Source organism: Nuphar pumila, chromosome 11 (assembly GCF_984573655.1).
Source record: "Nuphar pumila chromosome 11, dmNupPumi1.hap1.1, whole genome shotgun sequence".
Lineage (NCBI taxonomy): Eukaryota > Viridiplantae > Streptophyta > Magnoliopsida > Nymphaeales > Nymphaeaceae > Nuphar > Nuphar pumila.
In genome coordinates this window covers 63,750,704-63,767,228 of record NC_143259.1, presented here as the reverse complement: position 1 = coordinate 63,767,228, position 16,525 = coordinate 63,750,704, and the positions used below count along the sequence as shown (strand labels likewise).

Below are 16,525 nucleotides of genomic sequence, written 5' to 3'. Positions count from 1 at the left end.
TCTGCCTGACCATTCCCTTGAGGATAATAAGGAGCGGAAAAATGATGATGAATTTTGAACTTTGAGCAGAATGTCCTCATTCTTTCATTCTTGAAATGACTGCCATTATCCGACACAATATCATGCGGTATACCGAAACGGCAAAGGATATTCTTATGGATGAAAGAAACCACGTGTCGACCTTCTACTGTGCGTAGAGTGACTGCTTCTACCCATTTAGTAAAATATTCTGTTGCGGCCAGAAAATATTTATGACCATTGGAGGCTGAAGGAGTGATGGGGCCTACAACATCGAAAGCCCACATGGAAAATGACCATGGCGAGACGACAGATTGCAAGTATGTCGCTGGCGCATGCATCTGACATTGAACGCACTTCTTCACAAAACGATAGCAATCTTGTTGCATAGTTCTCCAATAATATCCTGCTCGGATGATTTGTTTGACGAGAGTCTGATAGCCAACATGACCACCGCAAATGCCTTCATGTGCTTCTTGCACAGCTTCTTCTTCGTCCAAACATCTGGAATACTCAGAACTGAATCCACGACGATAAAGGACGTCGGCAAGAATAAAATATCGAGCAGACTTGCGTTGAATTGCTCGCTGCTCTCTCTTTGATAATTCTGGAGGAAATTCGCCAGTTTTAATGAAATTTTTGATATCATGATACCAAGGCTTCCTCTTCTGCTCAGCCTGGTTTATCTGCTCTACTGGGACGAAAGTGGGTTGATCAAGTCTGCCAATTTCAAATGAGCGACAAGATTCTCCACTCCTGAAAGACATGATGGATCCCAGATTAGCTAAACTGTCTGCAACTTGATTGAAATCTCTCTTGATATGAAAAAGTTGGAATTCTTTGAATTTGTTGGCAAGAGCTGAGACAATCTTCTGGTAAGGAAGTAATTTCTGATCTTTCACTTGTCATTCGGCCAGAACATGATTGACGATTAACAAAGAATTGCCATAAGCATGCACTCTTTTGACATTGAAGTCCTATAGAATTTTCAGACCTTGTATCAAAGCTTCATACTCGGCCATATTATGAGTGCACTGAAAATCCAGTTTAAGAGAAAAGGGAATCATCTCCTTCTCTGGTGTAATTAGCAGAATTCCGATTCCTATGCCTGCCATATTCTTGGAACCGTCGAAGAATAAATTCCAAATTAGGGATTGTTGAATATTGCAGATCCGCTCATCAGGGAAATCATCCTCAGCTTTAACATTCTCTACTAGAGGAAAATCTGCTAATTGGTCTGCAATTGCTTGGCCTTTGATAGATTGCTGAGAGACATATTCCAAGTCGTATTGCATTAATAGGACTTGCCATTTGGCGATTCGTCCGCTGAGAAATGGTTGTTCAAGAATGTACTTGAAAGGATTTAATTTAGATAGAATCTTGACTTCAGACGCCAATAGATAATGTCTCAATTTCTGACACATCCATACCAGAGCTAGGCATGTCTTCTCTATCTGAGAGTATTTCTTCTCATAATCAATAAAGGTCTTGCTCACATAGTAAATGGCATGCTCAATCAAACTGCCTTCCTCGTATTGTGCCAAGAAACCGCCGCAAGCAACTTGATTGACTGAAATGTATAGCAATAGGGGTTTCCCCAATTCTGGCGGTTTTAAAACAGGAGGATTGAGAAGATATTTCTTGATGCGTTCGAACGACTGCTGACACTCTGGTCCCCATTCGAACCTCACTCCTTTTCTGAGCAAATGATTGAAAGGCTCACATCTCATGGCCAAATTAGAAATGAATCGACAAATTGATTGCATGCGTCCTTGAAGGCTACGTAATTCTTTGAGATTAGTCGGGGGCGGCATGCCAATGATAGCTTTGGCCTTAGCGAGATCCATTTTTATCCCCTTCTTGCTGACCAAGAAGCCTAGCAACTTGCCTGATTCGACTCCAAAGACACATTTTTGTGGATTGAGTCTTAGCTTGTAAAGAATGAGTCGCTTGAAAACTTGATTGAGAGCTTCGATGTGATCTTCCTCTTCTTTGGATTTCACCAGAATATCATTGACATATGCATCCATGATTTTGTGCATCTGATCATGGAATATAACGGCCATAGTGCGTTGATAAGTGGCTCCAGCATTCTTTAGCCCAAAAGGCATGACTGTATAACAGAAAGTGCCCCATGGCGTGGTAAAGGATGTTTTGGATTGGTCACGAGCGGCCAACTTGATTTGATTATATCCGGAGTATCCATCCATAAAGGAAAACATAGCATGCCCGGCTGTGCTATCGACTAAGAGATCAATGTTTGGGAGCGGATAGTCATCCTTTGGAGTGGCTTTATTGAGATCACGGAAGTCGATACAGATTCGCACTTTCCCATTCTTCTTAGGAACTGCTACGATATTCGCCAACCAATCTGGGTAATCAATTGCTCGAATGAATCCTGCTTTAAGCAGATCCTCAAGTCCTTCCTTGACCTGTTGCTCGATTCGAGGATCCAGTTTTCTCAACTTCTGCTTGACTGGTTTCGCCTCAGGCTTCAAAACGAGGCGATGTTCCACCAATTTCGGATCTAAACCTGGCATATTCTCATAGGTCCATGCGAATATTTCTTCATGCTGCTTGAGGAAATTAGTGAGCCTTTCTTTCTCTCCTGGGCTCAAACCACTGCCAATCTTGAGAATTCTAGGATCGTCTTCTGATCCGATATTGATATTTTCAGTCGGATCTTGAACTAATGATGATGGCTTATCTTGCTTCTGAACCGATGCAAATTCTGGCAGTTCCTGAAGAGCTGAATCGAACTCTGCGGATTCTCCTGACTGCTTTGTAGTCTGACTACATTCTGTTCTTATTCTGACCTGATGAATTATTGCTGATTTCGAACAGGCTTTTGGATTAAAGACGAGCTTCTTGATAGATCGGGAAGACATTCTGAAAATTGGAGGATAAATTGATTTAGGGAAATTGCTCATCGTGAAATAAATTGCTTTTATTGAAAATAATTGGAAAGATAAAAGAGCAAAATAATTTCAATTTTGTGAAGATTTAATATTGAAGAGTAAAGAGACAAATGGCACCAAGATAAACAAAGGAAACTGGCAACTTTATTGAAAGATAGAATTAATCAAAATGACAATGATGAAAATGAAATGGGGTATTATCCCGAATGTGGGAATAAAAGAATGGAAATGAAAAGACAAGCAAATGCTCTTAGTGCATTCCTTCAGAGATGACCGCTGTATTATAAGGCGGAAATGGTTATTTCAGAATTTCTATATTCTCATCTTCGGCACCTTCTATAAGAAGATTTTTATCAATAAGGTCCTAAACGATGTTCTTCAGAACGAAGCAATTCTCAGTATTGTGCCCCACTGTTTGATGAAATTTGCAGAATTGGTCTTTGAATTTTCCCATAGGAGCGGAAGGATCGACCAGCCTGGGCAATTTGACCATCTCCTTGGTCAACAGGTACTCGAGCACAGTCTCGAGTGATTGATCTAATGGAGTGAACTTCCTCTCATAGCTCCATCCTTCATGCTTCACTTTCTCTCGGGGTTTTGGTCCCTGCTCTAGTTGAAGCGGCTTGCTGAATTGCGGGATCGGCTTCCCTTTCTGGTCATTCTTGTTTGAACCTCCTGCCCCATAACAGAAGTCTCTATTCTGTCCCTTGCGATGATTCCATTTATTATTACTGACAGAATTAGTGAAATGAGTCTTCTTTTTCGACTCATTCTGACTGCTGTTCTTGGTGAAAGTGAAACCTTCGTAGAAACCATTTTCCATGCTTAACTCGAGCCATTCAGCCCGCTCTGTTAACTCAATAAATGATCTGGATGGCGCAGTAGAGATGAGGCCTTTTAGGGGCTGCGAGAAATTGCTTAAAATCAAGGACAAAGCATGCTCTTCTGATATGGGGTCTCTCATCTTATTGCAAGCTGACCTCCAGCGGTGGATAAAATCTCGGGCCTTTTCATTTTCTCTCTGTTTCAGGCCACAGAGGTGGCTGAGGGTCGGGAGTGCCTCAGCATTGAACAGAAAGCGCTCAATGAGCATATTCACCACCTTATCAAATTCTTTCAGCTCTATGGGGTTGATGTGCTCCGAGTACCATTTAGCTGCCGTTCCCTCCAGACTGCGAGGGAAGCAAAGGAAGAGTGCCCGATTGTCACGCTTGAATCGTGAACATTCAGCGAAAAACATGGCGAGATGAGCCTTAGGGTCGCCAGAACCATCAAACTTGATAAAATTTCTGGGGAGATTATCCAGATTGTCATCCCCATCTAAACCATCATAGAAGTCTTCGCTGGTGAAGACTTTCTTGCCCTTGTCGCGGGCTTATAGATCTTTGACCATTTTCATCATGTCTTTTAGCTGTGACTAAGTAGGGTCATCAACAGACTGATTTTTGGATTTGTAAGCTAACCCCTGGCCCTGAGTTGACCTTTTGAATTCATGTTTATTTTCACATTCCTTGTCAGCATTGTCAGCTGATTCTGATTCATCAGACATTTCCTCGTGACGACTCTGCTTTTTGCTGATATTCTTGATGGTATGACCCTTATCTTTCTGTTTGGTCTGAATTTGCTCAGTACTGGCCTCAGCTTGCTCTGCCAGCATCTTGGTCATCATTTTCTTGAACATGACGTACATTTGAGAATCAATGTCATCCTCAACCTGCTGTCCCTGATTTTTAGCTGATCGGGGGGAGTCCATCTCTTCTTCCGAAGCGATCGAGTATGCCACACCTTCGATTGATGAGGTTTTCTTTCCGGATCTTGTATGAACCATCGGGTATCACAAATGTTCTCTTGGATATTGTTGATGCTCTCTGCAAGGTAGAACTGATGGTTAGGCTTCTGAAGGAAGTTTGGTTGGAGGAAAATATTTATTGAGAATTTTGGTAGACAATTGAAATAATATCCCATCACTAGGGATTGAGTCGTCGCTGGAGTTACGACAATTGCGCTGCTATTCTTTGCAAAATAAACAACTGGAAATATGCCTTGTTACCTAGGCGAGGTCGTCAAACCAAAGTGAAATATAAAATAAAGGAATTTTATTGAGGGGAAAAACATAATTTTATCAATAATACACTTGACAGAGGGGAGGGGGACAGACAATTTTCCACCACTCCGCATAATCAGAAGATACACGAGGACCAGGAAAAATAGTAAGACTGACAAAGGAATCCCAGCCATGCCTGACAGAATGGTATGCTCCGGACCACTGATCTGATGTGAGATCAAATTCTGGCAGAACCCCTGATAGTGGACGAATCTCTACGCGCTTCTGCCTCTGAGAGAACTGCCTGACGCACCGCTCTGGATGATAGTATGCGCAGAAAAAGGGACCAAGTAGCCTGAATCGCTTGCCATATGCATAAGTATATCTGGGAGGTGATTCCTGATGATCAAAGTAATCCCATACGACTTCTTCCTCCTGAAGGTTGTCGATCAGGAACCGGTATCGCGCAACTGGAAGAAGCTTCTCTCCGTTGTATCTGAATGAACTGGCTCGGGCAATCCCATAATCTCTGAAAATTCATCTATCAGCACCGTCATCTCGCCCCATGGGAACCAGAAGGTAGAAGTGCTCAGATTCCACCGCTTTGCTAGTGCATGGATCAAATTGCCGTTGACTGTCTGCTTTCCCACTGCGGACGCCAGTTCTAACCCACAATCGTCCAAGTGGTCCGGAAACATACGAGAGAAATTCTTGAACCATAAATAGTACCACCGGGGAAAGAAGGATCCGGTGCTGAGGACTCGATGCTCGGGAAGACTTTGTCGCACCTCATAGGAGATGTGACCCTCAGGGAAGACTGAATCAAGCTGACTGGATGCCATCAGACTGGAAAACATGGAAAATTGGAATAAGACTTGGGAAAATACAGGAAGTTTGAGGGAAATGCAGGCAGGATAAAAATAAAGTAGGAAATTCGAGATCCAAAAGACAGGAAAGATGGGAAATCACCTGAAGTTTTGAAGGAAATTAAGAGAAATTTGGAAAATCGTCCAGGGTTTGATGAAATATGAAGAAATAAATGGAAAATGAAGTATTTGGAAAATCGTCCAAGGTTTAAAACATGGACAGTACATGGACATAGGTTTGGGGAATTTTGAGAGAATCGTCCAGTATTTTAGAAAATTGGGAAAAATATGGAAAATAAAAAGGAAATAACACATTCAATCAAATTCTGCATAAACAAGTATGCACAAACAGCATTCCCTAAAAGTTGACTCTAGATGCACAAATTTTGAAATGGCTGTGGGACCTTAATCCTAACTCTAAGGCTCAGATCATCTGTATCAAATCCAGTTATGCCTATATACTCAAGCCAAGGCTCAATGTACGTGGCATAAAATCAATTTCTCCGGTTCTAGGTTCAAGTTTTCCAACATCCTTGAGCACCTGCCGATATACGTTGGACTATGGCCCTTGGTACGTGGCAGGGGGTTTTCACCCAAATAGGTGGCCCAGTTGTGAGGCTCTGTCCCGAACTATGGTTCTGGAAGAGAGCCCAGCAACGTGAAGACCGGGACAATATAGGTGGGGTGGTTTTTGAAATATGAGCACATGCAAGAAAACAGAGGGCTCTAAGTCCTAAAGAGATAGAATTTTGAAATATTTGAAGAAGCAAACATTGTTTTCATACAATTCCTAAATTGAGGAGTGTTGTATTAGACCTAAGTCTATGTAAGCATGAATAGTTCTCCTCAATATGGTCCTACCAAACCATACCTAGTCTATATGCAATCCATGTCAGCTGGGTTCAAGTCTAGGCTCCTAGGTTCACATGTTAGCATAAATTAAAAGCTGACATTCCATGGAAATCGATTTTGACAACTTGAACTAAGTAGAGCATTAAATTGATCAGGCGAAGACAGGTCCCATCTCGGTCGCCAAACCTGTTATCATTGTAAAATTTTTAACCTTTTGCAAATCAAACTGACCTTTGAAAAAGATTTTGAAAATAACTCACCTCCGTTTTAAAAATGCGGAAAAATTCCGTAGAATGGGGCTCGCCTGTCGGTACGAGGTTCAACTGTTCCTGCCACCTTTAACAGGGGTAATTGAACCAAGGAACAATCTTATGCTCTACTCTATTCAACTTGTCTAAATCATATTCTAATTTCTAAATGCACATAGAATCAGGCATGTGCTATGAATTTTCAGAAAATGCACATTTTGAAAACATGATGTTTGCTTTGAATGATTGAAATATTTAGAAAATGTAAATCTTGGAAAATCGTGAATTGGGATTTGAAATATACTTCTGAGAGAAATAAAATCGATTTTGAGGAATCCTTGACATTTGGTGAAAATCGATTCTGAGAGACTTGGTTTCTCTGAATTCAAACTTGGAAATTGAAATTCTAACTTAGAAAATTTGAATTTGAAACTTGGGAAATATTTGAAATATCATTGCCAAATCCATATTCTTTTGAATAAGACTTAGAAAAATTCTAACTTCAAACTTTGAAATTGACTGCATAACTTTGGAAAATTGAGTTTATGAACTTGAGAAACACTTGAAATATTCTTTGAAATTCAATGCTTTTGGGAAAATCGATTTTGCTATAAGACTTGGGAGATTTTGAGAAAATGAACTTCTTTGAGCTGAGATTTTGAATTGGAATTGGCAAATGCATGAAATGAATGAATATGGATTTGAGGAATTGAGAAATACTTTTTGTATTTTTGAGAAATGCAGTGCATTTTTGAAGTTAGCCTAAGAGTGTAGGCTGAATGTGGCTAATGTGAAGATTATAAATCTGAGTATCATTCGTATTCTGACTATGGCCATAAATACAAATTCCACCAAATTTATAAACTTCATAGAAGCTAGTGCATGTACCATTCGTGTAGACCATGGTGAATTTGTAAAAATATGCATGAATCATCATCCATCACACATTAAAATTATAAAAATAAACTATATGCAATGCAACCTAAGCTAAGCAGGAAATGTAAATTCTTATTCCAAAGTTTAATTACAAATTACATCACTATTGAAATTTAAATACATGAAAAATAAAGTCTTCAATGTACCTGCAAAACTAGAAAACTTGGTTAATGAAAATATGTTGGCTTTTCTAGATTTATCTAGTAATATATAGAAATTACTGGATTTTGCTAGATATAAGCCTTTTCCTTGATTCCCTTAAATAAAAATGATCAAATATGAAATAAAATGGAATAAATAAGGAAGATAAGATATGAAATTTTGAAATTGGGGTCCAAATGACCAAAATACCCCTACTAACAAGACTATGGCCTTGAAATTAGGGTTTTTTTAGAAAGATATTTGGATAAAATGCAAGTTTTGAAATTTGAATGGAATAAGCTAAGCTAAATATGATGTGACATGATTAAAAATATGAAAATTAGGGTTAAGGATTTCGAAATTGAGGTCAAATGACCAAATTGCCCCCGATAGCAAGACTATGGATTTGAAATCAGGGTTTTCTGAAATAGATTTTGGTAAAAACTTAGGTTTTATGCACTAAATGAAATCAAATGAGCATCAAATTAAACCTAAAGCATCCTAATATGATTATGAACATGATTAAACCTTAAAAATATATGTTTATGCACGAAAATCCAATAATATAACAAAAAAATTGATTTTAACAATGTTTTTGGATCTTTCAGGAACCCGGTTTTGCAATTTGCTTAATTCAGCCATCAATCAGATTCCAAAAATCCTAAAAATTGGTACCTGCACTTGTTATAGTCCTAATGTCGAATTGGAATTATAAAAATAATTTTTTGACATTGAATTAATCCGAAAGTTGCATTAAACCCTAAAAATATGCTATTTTTGACCTAATTCACCAACCAGTCTCAGTCCAAGACCTGAACCAGGGGTCAAATCTCCATGAAAATCCATGAAATTTTACAGAGACTAACTAAGAAGAAAAACAGAGTTTTCCCAATTTACAGATCGGAAAAATCATCTTCGGTTAGGGAGAAACCCTTTCGGCAATCTGAGCTAAAATATATCACTTTTAACAGGGATTTAAACGGCTACTTCAGATTGAAAATACAGACATAAATAGCAATCCTAAACAAAAATCTCTAAAATTTTAGTGGTGAACAGTAGACAGAAAAGTAAAAATACTCACTTTTCACAGATCATGAATCGGATCTGTGGTTTTGGATTTATGACTAACACAAGTCTGATTAGGGTTTTGGTAAACCCAAACGAGTTTTAAATTTAAAAACAGATTCTCTGAAAGGGGAAAAATACTACACAGTGATCAAAAAATCCGAAAATTTCACAGAAGACAGATCTACTCAATGTGAATCCATAGCATTTTACAGATCTAAAATCGGATATGAGATGAGAGAAATATCATCACAGCAAGTTACCTTCTTGATTTTAACCACGATTTTAAAGCTTTAAAAACCCGATTTGATGTCTGATTTTTTTGACAGGGTTCCCGAAATCCAAAACCTCGGATTTTTCTACAGTAACTCAATAACTCGTTAATGCATCACATATAAAAAAATCAGAAATAAACAATGAGTACTTCGATCCGAAATAACATTATCTTTACTGTTCTAAACCTAAAACACACAGAAATTTAAGAAACTTAAAAAACCATGCATTAACTAATGTAAATCAATAAAATAAACCATAAAACAGTAAATAAAAATTATTTATATGCTATAGAACGTAAAACAAACATGAATAAACCATGAAAATAAAATAAAAACAGGGAATCAATGGCTGGAATTTGATATCACCTTTAAAACATAGATTTAACCCATTAAAAGGGTAAATCATATATTTTATTGGTTAATAATGTAAAGAATCATATTAAAATCAATTCTAATGGATTAAAATCCCTGTAAATCATCCAAAACAGGGTTAGATCACCTTCTTGGATCGTTCTTGTTGATTTTTGCTGGTTCTTGAGGTGAAACCATGGTTGGATCTTCATAAGGAGGGGTGTCCAAGCCTAGATCTAGGTTTAAATCATTAAAAACACTAAATAAAATATTAAAAATTGAAGAAATTATTTACCTTGGAGTTGCAGCAATGGAGGAAGGCTGGAGAGGAGAGAGAAGCTCCAAGAATCCAATAGGAGGTGGCTGGAAAATCGTCCCCCCTATAGCCCCTTTTTATAGAAAATTTTTAGGTTTTAAAAAAAATGAAAATTTTGAAAATTTTGGACTCTAAAGGGGGGGCGATTTTGGGATGTAGTTACTATCCTACGCCTAGCCTAAATTATCCTAATTACTTCCTAATTAACCCCTAGACTATCCTAGAAATTCCCCAAATGTGATGCCACTTGGCATTCTCTACATTTGGTTTTTTTTAAAACACCTTTAAAAACCTTTAAAAACACTAGTTTTAAAAATTAAACTTCAAAATGAGTTTTCAAAATGATTTTTGACTCTTTTAAACCCCTAACACTAACCAAGACACTGACTAACCCTAGTCTAGCCCTGACTTACTCGAATATGGTGCCACCTCGAGTGGGCCCTACTTGAGTTTTTACAAAAAGATGATTTTAAAACTTGAAATTGAAGGAGTTTTCAAAAAGGATTTTCAAAAGTAATCTTAAAATTAGAATTTTTGAAATGGCATAAGGTTCTAACTGAGTTAGAATTCCTCTGGATATGGTGCCAACTGAGTGGGCCCACATCGATTTTTGGAAATTTTGAAATAAACACTGAAAATGGCTTTGAAAAGGGGTTAAAATCGATATTTGAACTTCAAGATTTCTGAAAACAGGGTCTCAAGCGAACTGGAACTCCGAGTTAGAGTCCTGAACTCTTGGGACTCTGAGATTTTAAATTTTAGAATTCAAAATGTAAAAATTTTTGAAAGATTTTATCAAGAAATGATGAAATAAGTCAGAAAACACAGTCAGGGTTAGACTCCTAACTCGACCGAACTCTAAAATAGAGTCCTGAACTAACTGGACTCTGTAAAATGACCTAAATTTCGAAAACAAACGGAAAAGATTGAAAATGGAAGTAAAACAGACTTCAAAACAGACTTCTGACCGGATTAGGACTCTGAGATAGAGTCCTGATCGGACTGAAACTTTCAAAAATTTGAGAAATTTGATGAATAGAGGAATTCAGAAGCGACACCACCTCAATGGGTCTCATCTGTGAATTGAAATCGATTAAAATTTGAATTTGAAATGAATCCAGATTGTTTCCTTGAGAAAATATTTCGAAATATAAAGTCCTGGGGTTGGAAAATGACAGAGTGTTGAATAAAAACCCAGGTTTTGAAATTGATTTTGAAATAAAAGCTTTAAAATTCAAATCTGGATTGAATGTTTTGAAATAGGAGTGCTGGATCTCGAAAATGAAATGCAATGACATGTAACGACATGCAATGTTATGCAATGCGATGAAATGATATGCAGAATACATGTAATGATATGCAATGACATATGAAATGGACAAACACTGGATGAGGGTGAAAATTTGGGGTGTTTACACTATTTCTTCAGGAGTTTTGGCAAATGTGGGCACTCTCATATTCTTGAACTTCTCAGACCAAGAACGGCTTCCTGACGCTACTTGGTTTTGACTTTGATGCAATGAATTTTGTAACGGCTCATACAAAATTCTTTTCATGGTATAGCCGGGAGGCACACCACTACCAACTGTAGCACATTCATGGCGAGGTGGAACTGGTGAATCACCTCCACCTTCTGCTCCCATGCTCCTTGGAGGTAGGTTGCATGATGCCTGTGGAGATACAAGACTAATGGGGCTTGCAGCACTTCTCCTTGCAGAACCCTCATTCACATGCCTCACTTGAGAAGGGTCTGCTTGTCTTCTGCTTACTTGGGAACCTCTTGACTGGTATGATGTTCCCTAACGAGTCATCATACTGCAACATGAGTAGAGTGATTACTAAAATTTATACTTGTGTACTCATTCACATTCTCGCGGGTTTGCATATTCGTTAAAAGGAATTTACTATTTATTAATAAAAACAACATTTTTACAACTTTTCATGGGTTCTTTCGCAATACAACCCGTTACTCACTACGAACATTAGGCAACCATAGGCCTTTATTACATGACTTAAACAAAACAAACACTAAGGTGTCAGGATATGAGGAGTGTAAATTGGGTCTTCTTCTTCCTCAGAGTCTGAAGGGTGCTGGCACTGCCATATTGCTAAAAGCATGTAGGTATGCGCATCTATTCATATGCCCTCTGCCTCTCCTCAATAGGGTCATTCCTCGATCAAGTTGTATTGATTCTCTTGTTTGTTCCTCTTCTACGACATTAGTGCTCCTACCTTGTTGCACCATTGACCTTTAAACACCCTCGTGACAGGATGTACTGGGTTGCTCTTGACTTCTTTCACTATTGGTAGGTGTAGTGTTGCTCAATTCTACCCCATTTTAGCCAAAGCGAGGTTTGTCGTAGCCCAAACAACATGTTGTAGCTCTCCTACCACCTCGATTTGCCAATGAACCTCTCCTGACGTGCCTGTATGGAGGACATCCTTGTGGCTCTGGCGATTCTCCAACGGGTGGTTGGGGTGGTCTTACCCCTTTCTCTTGTTCATTGTGCCCCTAGTTGTTGATTATGACTAAAACTGGGGTTGGAGAAAGAATGGGAGGTATCATATTCCCCATTGCCCTAGTAACATCCAGTATGGCCATCAAGAAGAGTGAACGAACAACGACCATGTGATCTGTCTGGATCACTTCGGGATGCATGTGCCTCCCTAAGCTCCTACTGTCTCTATGGTCGCTCTCATTGTCACTATCGTTGTTAGCGTCCATTCCTGCTAACAAGAGGCACTCATAAGTTCAAGACCTACGTGGACCTTCCTATGACTTTTTTTGCCACATAATCATTTGGATGGTTGTAATTAGTGTTCTTTTAGAACCTTCAAATTATTTTGATCTAAACAAAATTCGTCTTTCAAAATCCAACTTTTCTTATCGAACCTGGCTTTGATACCACTTGTAACGACTCGATTTGGGGCCTCTTGAGCCCGGGTTCGTGGATGTTAGTTCCTAGAGGAAAATTACTCAATAATCTCAAAAACAACTCCAAACCATGCCAGAAATTTTGTTTTCATTTAATAATTAAAGGTCCATACATCCATTTTTTTCAATAACCATCCAAATGCATAAACAGAATAAAAGAGTAGAGGCAAACCATACTTTGATGTCGCAGAGTCGTACTAAGTCCTGTGAGTGACGGCAGCAGTCCCTAAACCCAAGTTTGTTAAATGCGATAAGGCGAAGCGAGGCGTTGTGCATGTTATGAAGCGAGGCGTAAGCCTCGAGGCGTTGAAGCGTAAGCTTCATGATCAAAATAATAAAATATATAATATTAATAAAATAATGAAAATTTTAAATAATAACTACTAATAAATGGCAGAATAAAATAAATACTACTTTCCTATAATTAACTTGTATCATTCATTTTCTTATATGCATGCCCATGTAAACCACATTTAAGTTAGACTCACAGTGCAAGATAAAACAAGTTATATCTACAATCATGAAATCATATTGAATACATGTGAGGCCATCTCCAAATCAACCTGTTCTAGAAATACATAGCTAGAATACATGTGGGGACTTGTTAACTTTGTCTTTCCAGTTACAGATGAAGGCTTTGATGGTGGTGTGGACGGAGACACTCTGATGACAAGTTGGACTGTTTTCACAGCCACAGGTGATGGCCTCTCACCATAGATCTCATGTCGAGCATAAGATTTGGTGATCTCTCCAGCACTGCGAGTAGCAGTTCCCACAGATGATGCTGTATCAAAATGCTCTTTCTCTGTGACACTACGGTTCTCCATGGCCTTGAAGCCATCCAACGCTCCAACCAATTGCATCCCCAGTGTGGATTATTCGGGTCCACAAACATCGGGTTTGTTGATCTAGTTGAATTCTTCTATTGTTGCTGCAAGTATGCATTGCTATCAACAAGGTCTAATGACTAAAGCAAGTGAAAGAATAAGCACCATCAGTACCTGATGAGAAAAAGCATATGCCAATGCCCGCTCCCTTCTAATAGCAGCTTCTTGTTTGTTAATTAAGTTGCTCTCTATTTGCTCCTTTGACTGTAAATTGTCATCCCAATCTTCTCCCATCTATCATTTGTATTGCATCAGTAAGAAAACCAAAAATAATTTATGCTACTCCCATTGGAACATCTTAGCAGAAGAATCATGACACATGTAACATGATGATAGGAGACATCCTGAATGTAATTTATTTCAGCTATGGGAAAAGGCCAAGACTAGTAAAGGATCTTGCAATAACAAAAGGATATAGCAATGCTTGACCAAGTACCATAAACCTTCCTCCAAAATGAGGAACCTATTCAAATCATTTTCCTAAAATGCATTTTCTAGCTCAAACTGAACATGTTAATTGCTACTCAAGTTCCTTGTGCTAGACAAAAAGAAAATCAAAATGTAAAAACCCATAATGTTCTTTTTACAGTAAGATTTAGGAGAGCCAACTCTTGGGTTCACATGATATTTCCTAAGCTAATAAAGCACATACCAATACATTAAATGCACACATTTAATTATATTGAATCACCTATTGCATTTGCTTCATAAAAGAAGTGAAAAAAAATCACTAGAGTGCAAAAATCTAGGAGAAATAAAAAACAAGCAACTTACAGATGCTCTCATATTCTCGAGCTCCTTTTCTCATTTTAGTAGCAATTGGTGATGGAGAGATTGGTTCTCTTCTGACATTTTGATCCTTCTGAAACAGATCTAGGATTGAACTCTTGTCAATGTCTGCATGCATCAGAGTGTGGCTGTTGCTTGACGCTTAACAGAGTTTCCCTCGATCAAGGCTTTCAACCTTAGAAGTCCTCTCAAAGCTCGCAGAGCTCTCCTTGCCTGAATTTTGCTTCCCAGCAATGTTACAATCCCTACATATTATGTATAATGTCGATAATCATAGTGCAAGATAACAAGAGGTAGCCATGAGATTATCATCTAAAAGTGACTACTAATCCTAATTTTTTAGGAATCCTTCATCAGTGGTTGTAAATGACTTACTTTTTCAATTTTTTGAACCTTGGTTCCATAGGAGCAAGTCAGAAAGATTGAGAAATAGAACCATCTGATTTGATTTGTTCTCAATAGCCATGAGACAATATCAGCTCACTCTGTGGGTAAACATTTACGCATGAGCACATTCAAAATAGATGGAGAACAAGAGCTACACACTTTTACATACGTGAAACTTCAAAATATAACTAAAATGTTAAACTTCTCCAAACACTAAATGAGATGCTGCAGGCATCAATTGATTTATTTGACTTCTAAAAAACATATCTGCTTGAGAACTTGAAACTAACAGCAACTTGCCATAATTGTCAACAAAAAATCATGACACTCCAAATAATTTCACAAACCCCACAGCAGGAATGAAGAAACTCTAGAACAACAGGCAAAAATACAAATCTAAATCTCAAATATTTCCAAATACAGTGAATTGATTATTCCAGAAAGAGGCATTCCATAATCTTTGGGCAAAGGAAAGCTCACAAACCAGTTACCCACAGAAAGCCGTTTGAATCTTGATTGTTGCCACCTCTTCCTTGGATTTACCATAGCGTCGAGGAAGGGTTGTTGTTGTTAGCCTAACAACCTCTGCAGCAGCCTCAGTCGCAACTGCAGTCACAATGGCAACAGAATAAGCATGTTTGCTCTGTTCATCCTCTACTTCAGCAAACTTTGCTTCTTCAATTGGCATCGTGCTGGTTTCAGCGAACTTCGCCTCTTTGATCGGTACTGTGATGGTTTCAGAAAACTTTGCTTCTTCAGTTGGTACTCTGACTGTTTCAGAAGACTTTGCATCTTTGGTGAGTATTGTGACAGTTTCAGCATGCTTTGCATCTTCGGTCAGTACTGTGATGGTTTCTTCCAGCGGAGAAGAGTTAGAATGTTTTGATTTCCGAAAGATCCATTTGTGCTTTGATTTGCTAGCTTTCTGATACAATAGAAGATCAACTTAAGAATTCGATTCTCCATTATAAGAGAGAGAGAGGGAGAGAGAGAGAGACCCCTTGTTTCTTCTCTTTTGATTCAGGGATAAATGCCTTCTTAACAACAACAAACCAGTTACCCTTCTTCCCCATCTTCGATATCATGCCTTGGTTATATCTTCATAAACAGAACAAACAACAAACAAATCAGAAATTCCTGTTTCACAAGACAATAACTTGGTCCAAATCACGAAGACTCATTCTCATAAACAACATGAACTTTGGCACAAAATGGTAAAAGAGTAACATGACGCGTACGCTTGAGAAGCGAAGCATGCCTCGATGCAAGGCATGTGCTTCACCCTTATGAAGCGTGAGCTTCAAGACTCAAACGCCTCACTACAACGCCTCAGTACCTTGAGTGTGCGCTTCTTCTCTGAGGCGTACGCTTCAGGTACTGAGGCGTACGCCTCTCACAACACTGCCTAAACCTACAGTTGTAACCAAAAGAAGGGGGTGAGTCTACAACCCAGTAAGATTCTATTTACAAATAGACACCACAATTACAACTGTAGTG

The 16,525-nt window shown here is 38.5% G+C and overlaps 1 pseudogene; it reads right to left on the bottom strand.

Annotated features, from left to right (window-relative positions):
* Positions 1 to 11,442: 11,442 nt before the first annotated feature.
* Positions 11,443 to 16,101, bottom strand: LOC149822402 (protein IQ-DOMAIN 3-like; annotated as a pseudogene).
* Positions 16,102 to 16,525: the final 424 nt, after the last annotated feature.